The 16961-nt window shown below is 34.6% G+C and overlaps 1 non-coding gene across 1 annotated transcript; it reads right to left on the bottom strand.

Moving 5' to 3' along the window:
- Window positions 1-4546: 4546 nt before the first annotated feature.
- On the bottom strand, window positions 4547-4619 carry Trnav-aac (transfer RNA valine (anticodon AAC)). The gene has a single exon. It is a non-coding gene; the product is annotated as a tRNA-Val (tRNA).
- Window positions 4620-16961: the final 12342 nt, after the last annotated feature.

Genomic DNA, 16961 nt, shown 5'->3' with positions numbered 1-16961 from the left:
CGTTACAAAGATTTAATAAATATAACGAATATATTAATGATATTAATTCAAATTCGACGAGTTATTAACTATGAAGCAAGACTATGCATTTTACAACAGATGGATTAAAAATAGCCGCAAATATTAGAAAAGACTTACATTTTGGGGCAAGGATTCAAACATCAACCTTACGATCCGATCTGAAAAGGGAAATTTCATTTGCTGGCTGGTCTGCCCCGGTCTTCTCTATTTACCTGTATGTAGTGGTCTAAAATTTAGAGTGGTATATCTCAGCTTCTGATGAAGGTAATTGAACCAGTGACCCATTGTTGGAAAAATGAGTTCATTAGCTTTCGAAATCGGTTAGATCTAAACCGGTTGGGACAAACTGTAGTCATGTAGGACCATTTATGTTATCTGGAACACTTTTTACAACGCTATTTTTGGTTATCTATTTCCGAGACCTAAAGTAGCCCACATAGCTCATAGGGATTTTAATTAATTCTCGTTTCGTCCGCATGGCGGCTGAAAATTTTTTGTTCGAATTTCGAAGTTCCTTGATTGTTATGTCAATCTTCACTTTTTTGTGAGTAAAAATAAAATAGTCTTATCGTTCACAAGTAGAGCTTAAAAAATTCAAGGATCTATGTGAAGAACCAAAAAAGAGACATTCTTACTTCTTGATACTTTCGCAAGGTGGCTAAAGTACATCCTTTTCGAATTTCGAAGTGCTCAAGTGTCAAAATATGTTGGCCTTCTCTTTCTTATGTGGAAAAACATTAAGCAGCGACGCTTTTTACTTGTGTCCCATTATAAATCACTCCATAATTACTGAGTAATGGCCTCTACATACTAGAGAAACTTATGTCCATATTGAACTAAATTCCCTACGGTTCTGTAGAAAAAAAGTCTTCAATATGGAGATAAATTTTTCTAGTGTGTAGAGGCCATAACTCTTTTGCGAGCTTTTTCGAAAATGATTTTGAATTCTTCGAACATCAACGACTTTTTGTAGAAATAGAGTTCCATTCACCTTTTATCCAAGACACTATTGGGGAATCAGAATCTACTTGTGTTTGCACCCAACGTGTTCATAACATTCTTTCTCCATTATGTTTAATAAACATTGAATTCCACTTTGAAAAATTTTAATATATATTTGACAAGCCTAAAAGAGACATTCCTAATTCTTTTTAATTAGCAATCATTCCGTATTCATTAAAATGTTGGGTCCAAGGAACACCTATTGGCACTTGAAAAAGTCGTACCCTATTTGGTACCATTTTGGATATGAAATTTGAACACCGATCCTTGTAGGAAAAGGTATATAAAGAAAAAAACGACATATTATTTGGATTTTCTTAGATACATTAAATAAATTTTAATATTCTGACTCAATTTCCAAAGCTGCTCCCTACTGAACAGGTATTCCTTCGACCGTAGTCTAACTTGAACATGTTTTTTAACACTTAATTGTTCTCATGTGCTTCTCCTTTATCGATATTTGTTTGTTTTGGCTTCTGTCTCGACTGTTTTCTCCAATCCTTGTCGTATTCGAAAACTACCAAATAGTCGTGACAGGAACCATCACAAAAAAAAGTCGATAATGTAGAAACACTTGAGAACAGTAGTGTTAAAAAAGGAAAGTTTTAACTTCCTGCGTAATTCTACCCCAGTCTCCCCTATGGATAAATATCCGCTGAAAATTGAAAGATATTATTAGTGTTAATTTGTTCTTAAGAGGAAAATTGCCGTGGGAATTTTGATTAAAACTTTGTTGAGGCAATATTCTAGGCAGTTCATTAGCAAGTAATTTACACGGAGCTTGATGATTTATTTATCATTTATTGAATGACAATATATGCATTAATTATTGCAGTAAAATTCTTTGAAGTCCCATTCGATGATAACTATGTATTAACTCTAGTCTACAATTAGCGCTCTATTTCGAGTTTGCTCAAAGGGAATAGGGAAAAAGAAGGATAATTTTATGTGAAGGCATACAGGAAAGCACAGAAAGAGAAGCAAAATTTGGTAACGTTGAGAAAGGTTCTCATATTAATTTCGTACATTCCAGCAGCTTTTAGTGAAAATGGCTTTAAAGTCATGTTCATTATCATGAGTAGAATCATTTGATCTTCTTTGGATAAGTCATACCATCTGGTTGAGTAGAGAGCTGAGAAGATTTTGTCAGTTTTTGAGTGAATAAATTCCCCAAAGATACATACTTCGAGGAATTGAAGCATTACTGGAAAGAACATAAGATATCCAATAAGTAAAGTAGGATACAATCTGATGAGATACAGGGTTCCTATTATCAATGGTGTACCAGAACCTAATAGAACAATTTGAATTGATGAGAAGATAGTGTCGAAATCTTTGAGTTTTATAAGTATTTGCAAATGTTTCTGATGGTAGTGTCTCATGTGGGACCTTGATGAGTTTACAAAGTCTTTGTCGTTTAATCTTTCAATTGAATCGAGATAGATATTGAAGATTGAGACAAAATATAGACCAAAGAACAGTAGAAGGCACTCTACTATGATCAAAAATGTTATACAGACAGTAAGGGCGATTGATTGCCAAATATATTCTGCAATTTTGGGTAGAATGGGGATTCTGAAGATTAGTATGTTTGTGATGTAGAAACCCAATGTCATGACTTGTCCAGTGGGAACAGTGGCCAAAAGAGCAATCCTGCGAAAGGATTCAGAATTTTTTAATTATTTGTTGCAATTAGAGGGAAAATTATTCTTACTTTGTGCCAATATTTGCGTATCTCAAAGTCACTTGAAGACGTTGTTCGACGAAAGACCCCAAATCGTACCATGATGGATCCTGATGAACTGTATGAATCCAATCAACTAGATCCTCGATCTTTTTCATTGAGAAAACCATCACGATTATCTTGCTCAAAATCTGCCCTATTCCTATAAAGATTACAATGCATGCGGTCATGACCATTATCAGATCACCTTCAATCTCGCAGAATAAACTGAGGCCATTGGTCAGAAGGAACATTGCCACAATCCCTGGTGTAATGAATTTTCTCAAAACAGGATATTTAGCATTATCCGTTGAGTAACACTGCAGAATGTTTAACACAAAATATACTTTCTCTTGCAATTTTTCATAATTCAATTGGAAATCTCTTAAACTTTTGCAACTCATAGTTTTCTGCCTTATCAAACCGTTTCTGAAGAGACCAAAATGAGAACTGAACGTTTTCTACTTTCATTCATGTTTTTAATAAGGATTCTCCTGTAAATTATTAATTTTATTGTGAAACTCTCCATATTAGACAGCTTTATTAATTCCCACACTGAGAAAAAGAGGATGCGATTAACTTTTTTTCCTCATAACTTTAACACTTTTTATGTGTAAAAATATATCAACATTTTTAAATGTTAATTTTACACCTTTTTAAGGGTAAAATTAACACGAAAAAGGGTAACTTTAACCCCTAATACACCTAAAAAGCATAATATTTACACCGATTTCGGATCAATACTGCAGGGTAAAATAAACATTTCCGGAATGTCATTTTAACTTTTTCGGATTTCTCTCAGTGCACAATTAACAAAAGCTCTCAGAAATGACTTCATTGAGTGCTCAAAGTGAGCTATCGGCGAAGTCTGTATCACCTTCAATGAAAATGTTTTTTGTTGAAATCGTTCAAACTAGCGATCACAGTGATTGATTTTATTTCAATCTTGTTTCCAAGTAAATCATGGTTTGCAGTTTTTCAACAACTTTCCGACAGTAATTGGCCACAGAAGCAAAAAAAAAAAGCTTCACGAGTATAACTAGTGAAGCTTTTGCAGGGGTTGTTGATGTAGAACTTTCCTAACAATGCAATGTCCATCGTCATGGTGATGCTGTCTTGCCATAAAAGCACCAAAGACAAATACTTGAATGAAATGCTGCAAATTAATGAGTGGAGTAGATTCAAAGTACAAAAGCTTAAGTTTTCACCAGTTTACAAGTGCATTGTGAATGTTGATAAAAGCATGCGAACTTTGATATATACGAGACACACTGTGTCTTACTTAGTTCATAAGGACACAAACTTGGATTTTCTCTCAAATGCATTATATGTCAGAATATGAAGGATACATCATCAAAAGAATATATCAAGGACACTCAGAGAAATTTAAGCATAAATTCAAGGAGATACTCTCTATTTTCGTTTAAACTTTTGAGGACTTTTCTTTCGGGATGAAGATCAAAACGAGAGCTTTTATCTTGAGCTTTCTTGTAAAAATAGTTTACAAATTGTTTGAAGTATTGTAATTCAATTGAAAATTGAGTGATGATATTTAAGGAAACTTTTAAACAAGGAGGAGATATTATGGTCGGAAGCGGTGTACAATGTACAGTACAGCTATTTAGAACTGAATGGAAGTGTGAGTTTTTTAAAGATCCTAAACATTGCTAAACATTTGAATCTTAAAAACTTGAATAACTCGTGAGGTTAATTGGAAACAATCGAACGGCGATAGTGGGAACTATCGCCATATAAATACGTCCTCTTGCCAAAAACTTTGAGAAAAAATTAAAAAAAAATTGTTTCCGCCCGGGATCGAACCGGGGGCCTTCCGCGTGTTAGGCGGATGTGATAACCACTACACCACGGAAACATGTGGTGTACACTTTTACCCAAATTCCACTGATCACGCTGACTCAATTGTCCCAATGAAAAATAAAAATACACTTTCACTTATAAAATTGTTTTGGTAAATTAATTCAGGTGACATTAATTACACAGATAACAAAATTAAAATATTTCAGAAATTGAAAAATAAAAGTGTTGGAAACTCAGAGTAATAAGTACGGAGAGGACGTTCGAATAAAAAATTTCCCCATTGCAAAAGAAAACGGAATAGGAATAACAAGCGAAAAATTCCTAACAATTTTCCAGTATCTTTCCTTGAAAAATTCCATAGGAAATTTTCCATAATAGAATCCAAGGACATTCCCATGGATTTATAGAGGATTTTTTCTGTGGAATACTTCCATGGAAATGTTTGTTCCACCTAATAAAATGGGGGAAAAATAAATTTGTCACATGCACCTTATGCTTTTACTTTTGATTATTAAAGAAATACCAAAGATTACGAGGATTTTAATATGTATTACTAAACAAGCAAAGACGAATTAACATTTTAGATAATAAAAAATTATTTGATAAAATAAATAAATTTTTCCCTAAATACATATTGAATTGCATAAAAACAGTCTTATTTTAGGTTGAAGACCTATTTAATGTAATCACTTGACTATTATCTACACGAAACGCAGTGTCGCATAATTTATATTATAATTATCGCAGGAGTCACAAAAATGTTTGCGGAAGGTTTGGAAATAAAAATTATTCATGTTCGTGAAAAAAAAGTGGAAAAACCATGGAAAACTCTATGGAAAGATAGTGGAATTTTCCATATAATTTTTTCAGCTTATCCCGCGGACGTTTCACGTGTGAGTTTTCATATAAATGTTCCGCGGAACTCCGCGGAATTCAACGCTGGACTTCCAGTAGATTGTACTTGAAATTCCATGGAGAGCTATGATTTCAATGGAATTTCCGACTCCAAATTCCATGGAAAACTTCCTGGAATTTTAGCGTCAAATTCCGTGGAATTTTGCAATTTGGACGCTAGTTTTCCACTGGAATTTCCGCGGAATTTTGCTACGGGGCTGTACCAGTTTGCATGGAAAATAATTTTCCTCAAATTGAATAAAATGAGTATAATCGGCACTGATTTCTCGGGCGATGTACGCACTTTTATAACGAATTCAATCACTTCGCGCTTTTTAATTGATATCTCGTTATTACATTGATGTATAATTGCATGGGGTCCACCAAAAAATTGGAAAAGATATTGTCGTCCTTTTGTGGAAGAAGATTTTTTTTTATACCGGCCCTCGGTGGTTGGACATCTAAAACGAAAGTTCAACATGCACTTATTAAATAAAACCCTCAGATTCGAGTTTTTCACTGATCATGGATATTTGTTTTTTCACAATTGTGACAATTGTTTTGTCAAATAATTTCGTCAGATATCTTTAAGATTTCTGCAGAAAATATCTTCACCTCTGCCGAAAATCTGCCGAGAAATCTATAGATATTCCTACGAATTTTATTTGGGCTTGGGACAAAATTCGTCAGAATTTTTTGCAGATTGTCTGATGAATCATGGTGCATACTCTGACGAATTGCTGTAGTTTTTTTCCGATTTTCTGTAGATTTTTTCTACATTCCAGACTTTCTAGACAGTTGTGTTTGAAAAGATGGAATATTTTTCACTGCAGTTTGGAAAATTTAATAGAGTGATTCTTAGTGATATCACAGTGTTTATATAGAATGAAGAATTCTGCGACGCCGTGTTCTAAGTAGAGAATAGTGAAGTGAAAACTTTAAACAGAGTGTCGACCTTAATTTCGTGTTTTTGTATCATTCCATGGGCGATCTTTAAGAAATTAGTATTTGTGCTCGCATCTTTTTAGTTATCTAAAATGTTTAATCGGTAATGCTTGTTAAGCAGAGCATACCATTTTCTTTGTAACTTCTACAGTTTCTTGATAAATCAACAATATTTTTGTTGAGAAAATGGAGACTATGCAGATTTCTTATGCAGGAATTCTGCCGAATATCTGCAGATTTTCGGAAGAATTTCTGCCGAAAATCTACAGATTTTCTATGCAGAAATTCTGCCGAAAATTTACAGAATTTCTCTAAATGCACTAGAATTTTCCCTTTACAATTCAAAAAACCTCCGAGTAAAATCGGCAGGTAGAGCAATGATTTGACGGGGCATCTAAACTCTATCCACTCCAACCCCTTGCCAAAAAGGTCATCCTGCCCTATAGCCAACGGCCGCGGCGATTTCACTGTATTTCCAACAGCCTTTTCTGCCATGTCCGCTGATTTTACCGCTAGAAATCCGCGTGGAGATCCCTGGATTTTACCGCTGAAAATCCGCGTAAGTTTGCGTGATGGAATTTTACGCTAAATTTCTTCCTAGTGTTCCATGGACGTTTGCGAAACTCTGTATAGGACCGTTTAATAAGAAATATCCCCGAGTTTCCACGAACTTTTCCCTGACGAATGTTTCCACGTCTTTTCCTATGGATTATTAGCGGTATAATCGGCAGTCAGCCCTACAAAAATCCGGAAAATCCTCTTTATTTTCACAAAATTCTCCATGGAAATCTCCATGCAACTGCCTTAGAGGCTTCCGTGGTTTAATATTACGGAATTTCACTTTTCCAGTGGTTTTTTTTTTAAATATTTTTCTTCAAAATAATTTCTAAAATTGATTAAAAATGACGTGGAATTTTCATAGAGAAGTTCCACAAGTGCGGAAGTGTTCGTCATTCGAAACAGGATGTACCTCAGCAACCTTGCGGAATTATCAAGAAGAAAGAAAGTCTCTTTTTTGGATCTTCAAATAGATTTTCGAATTTGTCAAGATCTACTTCTGTACGGAAAGACTATTTGTGCAAAAAGTCGTTGATGTTCGAAGAATTCAAATTCGATTTCGAATTTTCATACTAAATTTTGGAACAAGATGGGGAAAGTTTATAAAATATTGCATCATAGTAATGAGGTGGCAAAAGAGTTACTCAGTGATTATGGAGTGATTAAATAATGGAACAGAAAGAATAAATGTCTTCGTTTTCTTCTTCTTCTTCTTCTTCTATTTTATGTAAAGCGGTCGGACGAATTCAGGTCCATATATAGCCAAAAAAGAATAAACGTCATAAACGTCGTTGCTTTGTGTTTTTCCTCACAATAAAGTGAAGAACAACACATTTTGATACTTGAGCTCTTCGAAATTCGAACAGGATGTACTTCTGTCACCTTGCGGATTTCTTAATCTCTTTCTTGGATTTTCAAATAGATCTTCGAATTTTTCAAGATCTACTCTTGAATGATAAGATAAAGTAGTAGGGCTAGGAAAAAACAATGGTTTTATTTAAAAATTGCATCAGAATTTGTATTGAGAAGATGAGAGATCTGCTTGAATTTTAACTTAAATTTCGCTTTTAGCCGAGACACATTTTATCTCAGATACAGTAGAGCCCCGCTATAGGCCATCGCTCTATTTTCCACAATTTATCGACCGTTGATTTCAAAACACTGATTTTAAGTTATGTTTTTTAGTACGCGACATGAAATTTTGTCGTAATTATTTTAATATTTTTGCCAAACTTTATTGAGTTGTTGTGATAATTGTGATCCATAATGAAGAGAGCGAGTACAAGTACCACAATCGCAAAGAAAGTGGAAGCCGTCGAGCAATTTCAATACTAAAAGTCGTTGATAATTTTAAAAAATGACATGGACTATAGTGCGACCCAAGTGTCAAATCTAGAACCAAATATGGACTATAGCGAGGCTCTACTGTACATTTATCAATTTCTTTATTTAAACAGGCCATTTTGGGTATTTGACTGTATAAAAAAAAATCATTACCATCTACCTGAGGGGTTTCCCAATATAGAAATTCATAAATAAACAATGTATGGTGAATAAAATTTTGGCGTGAAGCTCATAGACATGATGAAAATACCAAAACAGTGTAGATTAACAAGTAAAATGATTTCCTGCGATAAAATGAACAATTTTACGTGATAAATTAGACACATTTTAGTCCATGGAAAAGAGAAGAGAGAGAAAATTACGCGAAAGCAATAAAATGTGTTGTTCCACGTATTTACATATTATTACCTAAATCACCATACAAATTCTCATGTATGCCACCAACCCCGAAGCATTCCCGGCAGGATGTTGAGGCACAAAATTGCTCCCCTTGTGGAAAGCACCCAAGTCCCTCCTCATCCCCAACCACGTCAATATCACACAGTTCATTTGAACAAATTTGTAGCGTTAACAATTTGCATTTCATTTTGAGAGTAATTCCACATAGAAGCTCCATCATGTGGAGCTTTTTGCAGGAGATGATGCCGTTTTTTTTTATGCTTCTCAATTGAATGAAAATCCCCAAGTGGAAAAAGGCAAAATTTCACTCAATAAACTAAAAAAATTCTCTTTGTCTCCTTACCAAGTGGCACTTTGAAACGAAAAGGTGAAATTTGTGCAAAATGTGGAGACAGTTGATAATTTCACCTTCCTGCTGAAGCATTTCTCTACCCCAGAATTAAAATGGAATTAAGCTCACAATCATCCGAGAACTTTGCCACAGTTCTCCGTGGAAAGCTGAAAAAGTCCCTCACCCAGAGCACACAAGGTAACTTCCGTCCCGGGAAGTGTGGATGGGTGGCTCTTTGAAGCCTGGGCATGGAGATGTTCAGAGGAGAGAAAAGGAGATGATCTCTTTTGGGGTTGAAAGAGGCTCTCTGGGATTCAGCAAATTTGCACAGGTGATGAATTTATATAGCGTGTATAACGATGTGTTTGTGCTTAAATTGTTTGCTCCTTTTCTCAGAGATTTCATGCTTCCCGAAGCAAAATTATCACGAATGTTATGTGGTTTAATGTTGGTTAAAGATCATGCTTCTCCTATATTCTCAATATGGCAAACTTTGTCTTTTGTGGTTAAGTCGGTAAAGTATACTAATAGATTGGGTCCGTTTTATGGTTGATACTTTTGAAAAGTCTATAAAGTCGTTATTTTTTGATCTTTATGTATGTTTTTGGTCAAAGTTTTTGAGTTCTTTCACAGGTTTTTGATGTAGAAAATGCATTTTATTTTGCAGAAAAAAACTGGCAAGTCGGACGGATATGGTGTATAGATCCTCAATGCGATGTGATACAATAAAAGACTTTTGAGCCTACACCGCTCCCAGTTCTAAGTGGTTTTTAGGTTAAAAGTTTAGCTCAGTTCTCGAAGGTCTTAAAATCCTAAATAGCGATTAATCCGAAAACCCTTAACCAACATCCAGTTAGAGAAATTAACCCTTTAAGGACGATTCGAACACCGGTGTCCCATAAAGAAAATAATTTTTCCTGACTACCTAGTTATTTTTTCTTATGTTTGTACGTAATTGAAACGCAGAAGGTTGAAGGAATCTAGGATATTTTTTGCAAGTCTCCAGCTATTTGCTAAATAGTAAATTTCTATGCTTAAAGATGAAGAATTTTTAAATAGTCATAATGAAAATTAATTTTAAATATTTTTTATACTTCCAATTTTTTTTTATGCAAAACCGTTTTTGAAAAAGAAACTATACAATACTCAAACATAATATTTTTCATTAAAGTGAAATTTATCTGTCATTGGTATTGTTAGAAAAATTACTTAAATTTTTGGGCTATTTTTGTTTCTATCGCTCATAGATGTAAAAAATACATCGAATCATTCTCTGTTGGATTTTATAAGGCTAGATGTAAGATCTTTTACTGATTTTGTATATCGATTTCATTTTTATTGCTGATTTTCGATCCGCGAAAACTGTCTCGTCGTTAAAGGGTTAAGCCATTTGCCAAAGTCTTAGGTCTGAACCTGAAGCCCGTACTATGCACCAGTGAATTTTAAAAAAATCTCCCCTAGTAGTTTATGCCTAAGATAAAATCTCCTATCGTGTGCTATAATCCCCTAAGTCCTCTCGTTGAGTAATAACCTTCCCAATTTGAGAGCTCTCTCCGGTAGGGGTTTTTCCTTTACCGATTCAAAGGTATATCAGAGAGAACTTACCTAAAAACCCGTTGGAAGTTCGAATGTTTAAACCGACGGGTTACACGAAAATGAGCAAGTTCCTAAAAAGGAAATCTCTTTGAATAAAGTGCAATTAAGACGTTCTGCCAACCTGAATTTCCACAAAACTACACAAAAATTACTTTTCTGCAGCAAACTTTGCACACTGTTGTTGACATTGTTGACGATCGAAGTGTCAAGAATACCGAAATTCGAAGTAGCAGAACAATCAGCGCTAAAGCGGCGAGTACGTGAACTTGCACTTTAGACTTCCGGTAGATTTTCGAATAGGTTTGGCTTGGCTTTGGAGTGGCTTTGTCTCTTCGAAAGGTTATTACTGAACGGAGCCATTCTGTCCTGACTAAAACAGAAGACTTAATAGGTGCAATGCAATTTCTAAATCATTAAAAAGTGGTCAGGAACGAAAGATTCCCCAGAAAAGCTATGCAAGCCATTGTGAGGAGACCTCGACCTCGAGGCATACCTAGGACAAGGTGGCTGAATAAAATTCAGGATCTTGCATGGGAGCGCCTCGGGATCGAACCCGAACATCTTCCTGAAGTGGTGGAGAATCGACAAACGTGGGCTGCTAGATTGGATGTTATGGGCCCGCGACGCCAATAGGGATAAACGGTTGAAAATGAATGAAAGTGATCAGGAACGATAAGAAGAAATTAAGACAAGAAAACAAAATAGTAGGGAGAAGTGGGGTATTTTTGAATTGTGATAGCTTTAACATTGCTTTTTTTGGAACTGGACTTTATAAGCTTTAATTCATTTGAAAAATAGGATAAAAAGTCCTATTAAACAATTGGACAATCACTAATTGGCATATCAGGAATATTTCTTTTATATATTAGTTAATTTATTTTTTGAAAGCTCGACACTGTCCAACTATCGTCCAGAATCCGTTATCCAAAATGCGATAACTAATCAGTGGAAGAATTTTATTTCGAAAGGGAGATTTCGATTTCAAATGATCTCTGAAAAGCACATTGAGGAAATATCTAAAGGGACAGGTATTTTAATTTGAAACGTCTATTTAGAAATCAAAGTCCCTCCCTGAGCTTTAGTCCGGTGTACTTTTGCCTATCTTTCGGCGCATAAAAATGTCTTTGAAAGTTTTGAAAGAATCCAGAAGAATGTGTGCGTAAAATCGTGACTGCTGAAATTCAGCAAGAAGACGCGCAGAGTCTAAATCAGAGGTGTGCAAGAAACCGTTGAAACCGAATTAACGTCAAATGAAACATGTACGTCAATGGTCAAAACGCTACTATAACAAACTTATTTTGACGTTTATTCGGTTTCAACGGTTTCTTGCACACCTCTGGTCTAAATAATCTGTGATCTGCTCAAGGAGTAAAGTTTCAAATACTACTCCTTCTCAAAGAAAGAACAGGTAATAGACTTATTGCTCTATAGTCCGATAGGCTCACTGGGTTACCAATTTTACACTGTCAGTGAAATTTTTAGGATATTCTTCTCACATTCCCATTTAAACGACATGTTAAATCTTGCTTTTGAAACAGAAATCGCCCGTTGCGCTTAAACCCCGTTCCAATTGCCCATCTTTCGGCGCATACAATTTCTTTTGAGAAGCTTAATTACTTAAATTACATAAGAATCCCTATACATTCATGGGGTCTCGGGATTATGCATATTTTGATACAGAAAAAACTATGCAAAATGGCTTTATGCATCCAAAAAATTTGCATACTTGCTGTAATAACCTTTCGAAGATATAAAGCCACCAAAATCTACCGGAAGTCTGAATTGCAAGTTCACGTACTCGCCGCTTTAGCGCTGATTGTTCTTCCATTTCGAATTTCGATATTCTTGACACTTCAATCCTCGACAATAATCCTCTCATTTATAATCAATTCGACAACAATCCTCTCGTTTATAATCTTCCAGATTTGAGAGCTCACTCCGGTTGAGATTTTTTCTGCACCGATTCGAAGGTATTCCAGAAGGAACTTACCTAAAAATAACCCAATTGAAGTTCGAACGCATAAAATGATGAGTTACACAAATCTGAGCAAGTTCACCAAAAGAATATTTATTTTAATAAAGTGTCAATTCAAACGTTCTGCCATCCTGAAATTCTACAAAACTACACGAAAATCAACTTTTTGCAGTGAAAGTTTCCACACTGTTGTTGACAATTGAAGTGTCAAGAATATCGAAATTCGAAATAGTAGAATAATCAACGCTAAAGCGGTGAGTACGTGCACTTGCATTTTAGACATATGAAAGATTTTCGAAGAGTGGATTTGTCTCTTCGAAAGGTTATTACTGAACGGAGCCATTAACGGTCGAAAATGACCCTAGTGGCGGGTTGTTCTTCAGATAAAGGCTAAAAATGATACTTGGGCAAAATATAGATATGTCCACTTCCACTACAATTATGCCGAAGTAATCATTAAAATCGATCGAGCAAAAATCGAGATAATTGAGTTTATGTAATATAAAAATTGTTTTTCGACTGTGGCGTCCCTATCGTCGGTCCTACGAAATTCAAATGTTCTATAAGTTACTTCATCGGCATGTAGGGTCGGAGGAACGTCTGTTCGACAGGGAACCCCTATTGACACTTTTGTCAAAATATTGAAAATTATTTAATGTATCTAGTAAAACATAAGTAATATAACGTTTTTTCTGTAATATACCTTTTACTATAAACAGAGATATTCAAATTTCATATCCTAAATGATACGGAGTAGGGTGTCAATAGGTGCTGACACGAGTTCTTAAAGTGTCAATAGACGTTCCTTTCACCCTACTTCAGTTTAGAAATTCTGGAAGATTTTCTGTTTTAGCCAAGACACACTTGAAAGGAGTTCAACGACAGCAGGTAGATTTTATCTGAGATTGGAACCACTAGGGGAATTTTTACTAAACTGAAAGCTTCACTACCCCAAATCAGTTGCAATATTTTACTCACTCCATGGAGCAGGTGTAAAAAAAATACTTCATTATAATTAATTTATAGCCCCATATTACTCTTGCTTTGTAATTTTTGCATCAACCCGAAAAGTTTTTCCCCATTTTTGATTGAATAGTTTATTTGCATGTATGTTTTGTAACAATAAATTAAAAAAAAAATGTCCACTGAACTGCAAATAATCAAATATTCAATTTTTGGCAAAATAATTGCACACGCTTCAATAGAATTATTCTTGATGGTGGCAATTTCACACTCATTATTTAAAAATTATCGAACAAAGTGCTTTTTAACATATTCCCTACAAATTGCATTCGATTTTAATTACAGAACTCTCTGTGGTTCACTCTATATTTCAAATGTTCAAGTATTCTGTGGCTCAATAAAAAAGTTTAAACTCTGAAACTTTCTCATTTTTATTATTATGAAATTGAGGCAATTAAAAATTTTTCCTCCACCAAATAAAAAAAAAATAAACTCGCTGTGTAAATTTCTCATAGAAATTCTCAAAATAAAAATTATTAAAAAAAATAGAAGTTATGAAACTTTTGCCCGCTATAAACTTTATTTAAATACTTGGGTATTTTTCTATTTTGGCGACATCATAAAAAAGGATTGGAATAAAAAAACATCACCGACGATTGCCAGAGTTATGTAAAAGATTTCAACACGACTTGGTGAAATCTTAAGAGAAAATCCCTTCTTGCAATATTCCTTCGTTGTGAGAAAGTGCGACAAAATTGTGTTAACACGCAAGAAACTTTTTAATCCGAGCAAACTACATCTTATGCAAAAGTTTTAATTCTTTCGGCAAAGCTCTTAAGTATTGAATCTTACAATTTTCTCTTTTAAATGCATCCATTTGTACCTCCCCCCCATCAAAAAGCTCTAGTTTTCTATCAACCAATTTCAAGCTCAAATTCACGGATTTATCTTGAGAAAGGAATTTAGGGATATGACGGTTAAAGCAGTAAAAATCATTTTATTTCCCCAGGAGGAAAATGTGACAATAAAAGTTATGCCTTTTGCTTGATACTGCTCACTTTTTCCAGGTCGCAAATATTCCGTTAAGAGAAGAAGTCTCATAAAAATCGAATTAATGATACAACAGAATATTAAAAATAGAAAATAAAGGACTTTCCCAGGAGCGAAGAGGAATATAAGAAACATTTAATACCTTCAACTTTTATGAAACTCACATTATTGAACCACTCTAGATGATGGCTATATCGAGTGACAATATCACTTGCAGCATAAGCAGAATAATCTCAGTGAGTTCTTTTCTTTTGGTGACGTTCCTAGCATAAAAGCTCAGTAATCCTACCAACTGTAATCCTTACAAAATTTCATGTCTTCCGAATGACATCAAAATTTACCAAAGCACAGATTTCCATACATTTTTTAAACACTATGTCTTTCAGGCGTCTTCTGTACGGGGGAGATTCAAAAATGTAGTTCACTAGCGGTATAGTTCTGTTGCCTGCCGTGAGGAGGACTAACTGACAGCAAACAGTGTCAGTCAGTCGGTAAACATGGCCTGTAAGTGTTTAAATGGAGGCACAGATCTAGGTCGCTGCCGGGGAATTAGCCGCGATAAGCCTTTGGTCTCTATACTTGTCGTTCAGTAATAACCTTTCGAAGAGACAAAGCCACTCCAAAGAATAGCCAAACTTCTTCGAAAATCTTCCGGAAGCTTAAAATGCAAGTGCACGTATTCACCGCTTTAGCGCTCATTATTCTACCATTTCGAATTTTCGATATTCTTGACACTTCATTCGTCAACAACAGTATGTGTAAACCTTCGCTGCAAAAAGTTGATTTTCGTGTAGTTTTGTAGAATTTCAGGATGGTAGAACGTTTGAATTGACACTTTATAGAAATAAATATTCTTTTGGTGAACTTGGTCAGTTTTGAGTAACTCGTCGTTTTAAACCTTCAAACATCCAACGGGTTTTTAGGTAAGTTCCCTCTGGAATACATTCGAATCGGTACAGAAAAACTTCAACCGGAGAGAGCTCTCAAATCTGGAAGATTTATTATTGAACGAGAGGATTGTTGCCGATTGAAGTGTGAAGACTAGGATGATTAACTAACGGATGGAGCATTTTAATTCACAAATGGTATATTTTTCTTAAATTCTTTATTATTTTTAAGCTTTAGATCCCACAAAAATAAATATAACACGAAATGGTAGCCACATATACAGAGAATATATTTTGATTGAATTTAAAATTCTACTAGTGTTACAGATAGAAAATTTTTCAGAAAAATTCAAAAAATTGCAAATTTTACGTATTTTTCATAAAGGTTTTAGAAACTATTATCCTCGTGCAATCATTATAAATTTTGTGCTAATAACATAACATTAGATACTCTTTCATTTGGTAAAAGTTTTAAAATGATTGCATTTGGTTTTATACCAAAACTAAAAAACTATTTAAGAAAAAATATACCACATTTTTGTACGAAAAATGTGCGGAAAATCTGCCCTGTGTCAAGAATACCGAAATTCGCAATGGCAGAACAAATAGCGCTAAAACGGCGAGTACGTCAACTTGCAATTTAGGCTTCCGGTAGATTTTGGTGGCTTTATCTCTTCGAAAGGTTATTACTGCAAGTAGGGTGGAGTAACCATATATCGCCATGTTTAGTAAAAAGAGGAATTAATTTTATTATAACTTTTGAACTCTTATTACAAGATAACTCCTAGAATTTAATATATAATAATAATAATAATTCACAACCGATCTCATCGGAGAGAACGGCAGAAAATTCTGAATCACTGATCGTATATGTCGCTGATTAAATATACATATTTAATACATAGGAAAAACAATTTTAGATAATATATACACCTGTGAAATGTAAAAGTCCCAGTGCCCAATGTAAGAGGATTCCCACCAAACAATTTCCCCCCCAATAATTTCCATGTAAGTATTAGTTTTGTTAGAATAATTTAAGATCCGTAGTTGTTAAATGTTTTGTGGACCTGAGGAAGGAGGAAATAAGCCTCCGAAACGTTGTAAAGAAAATAAAGGAGAGAAAAGCAGGAAGGTCAAGCCGTGTCTTTCATCGTTTATAATATATACATTTCAATCGGAAATAACAATATAAATCAGCAAAGAGTAACAGTCGTTTAACGCTTGACTACTTAAAAAACTGATTTTTATGAACAATGCAAAAATAACCACTTCGTCGCCACTTTTCATCACTTTTCGTCAGTTTTGTAACTACTTCTCGCCACCCACTTAAAAAGGTCCAAACACGATTATTTTAGGCAATCTTATAAAAAGAATACATTCAGCATTTCTTTTTCCCTCGTGATCACCTTACAATATTACTCATTTTAAACGATTTTCGCCCATTTTTATTTGAAA

This window comes from Phlebotomus papatasi, chromosome 2 (genome assembly GCF_024763615.1).
Source record: "Phlebotomus papatasi isolate M1 chromosome 2, Ppap_2.1, whole genome shotgun sequence".
Taxonomy (NCBI): domain Eukaryota; kingdom Metazoa; phylum Arthropoda; class Insecta; order Diptera; family Psychodidae; genus Phlebotomus; species Phlebotomus papatasi.
This window is presented reverse-complemented; position numbering and strand designations above follow the sequence as displayed.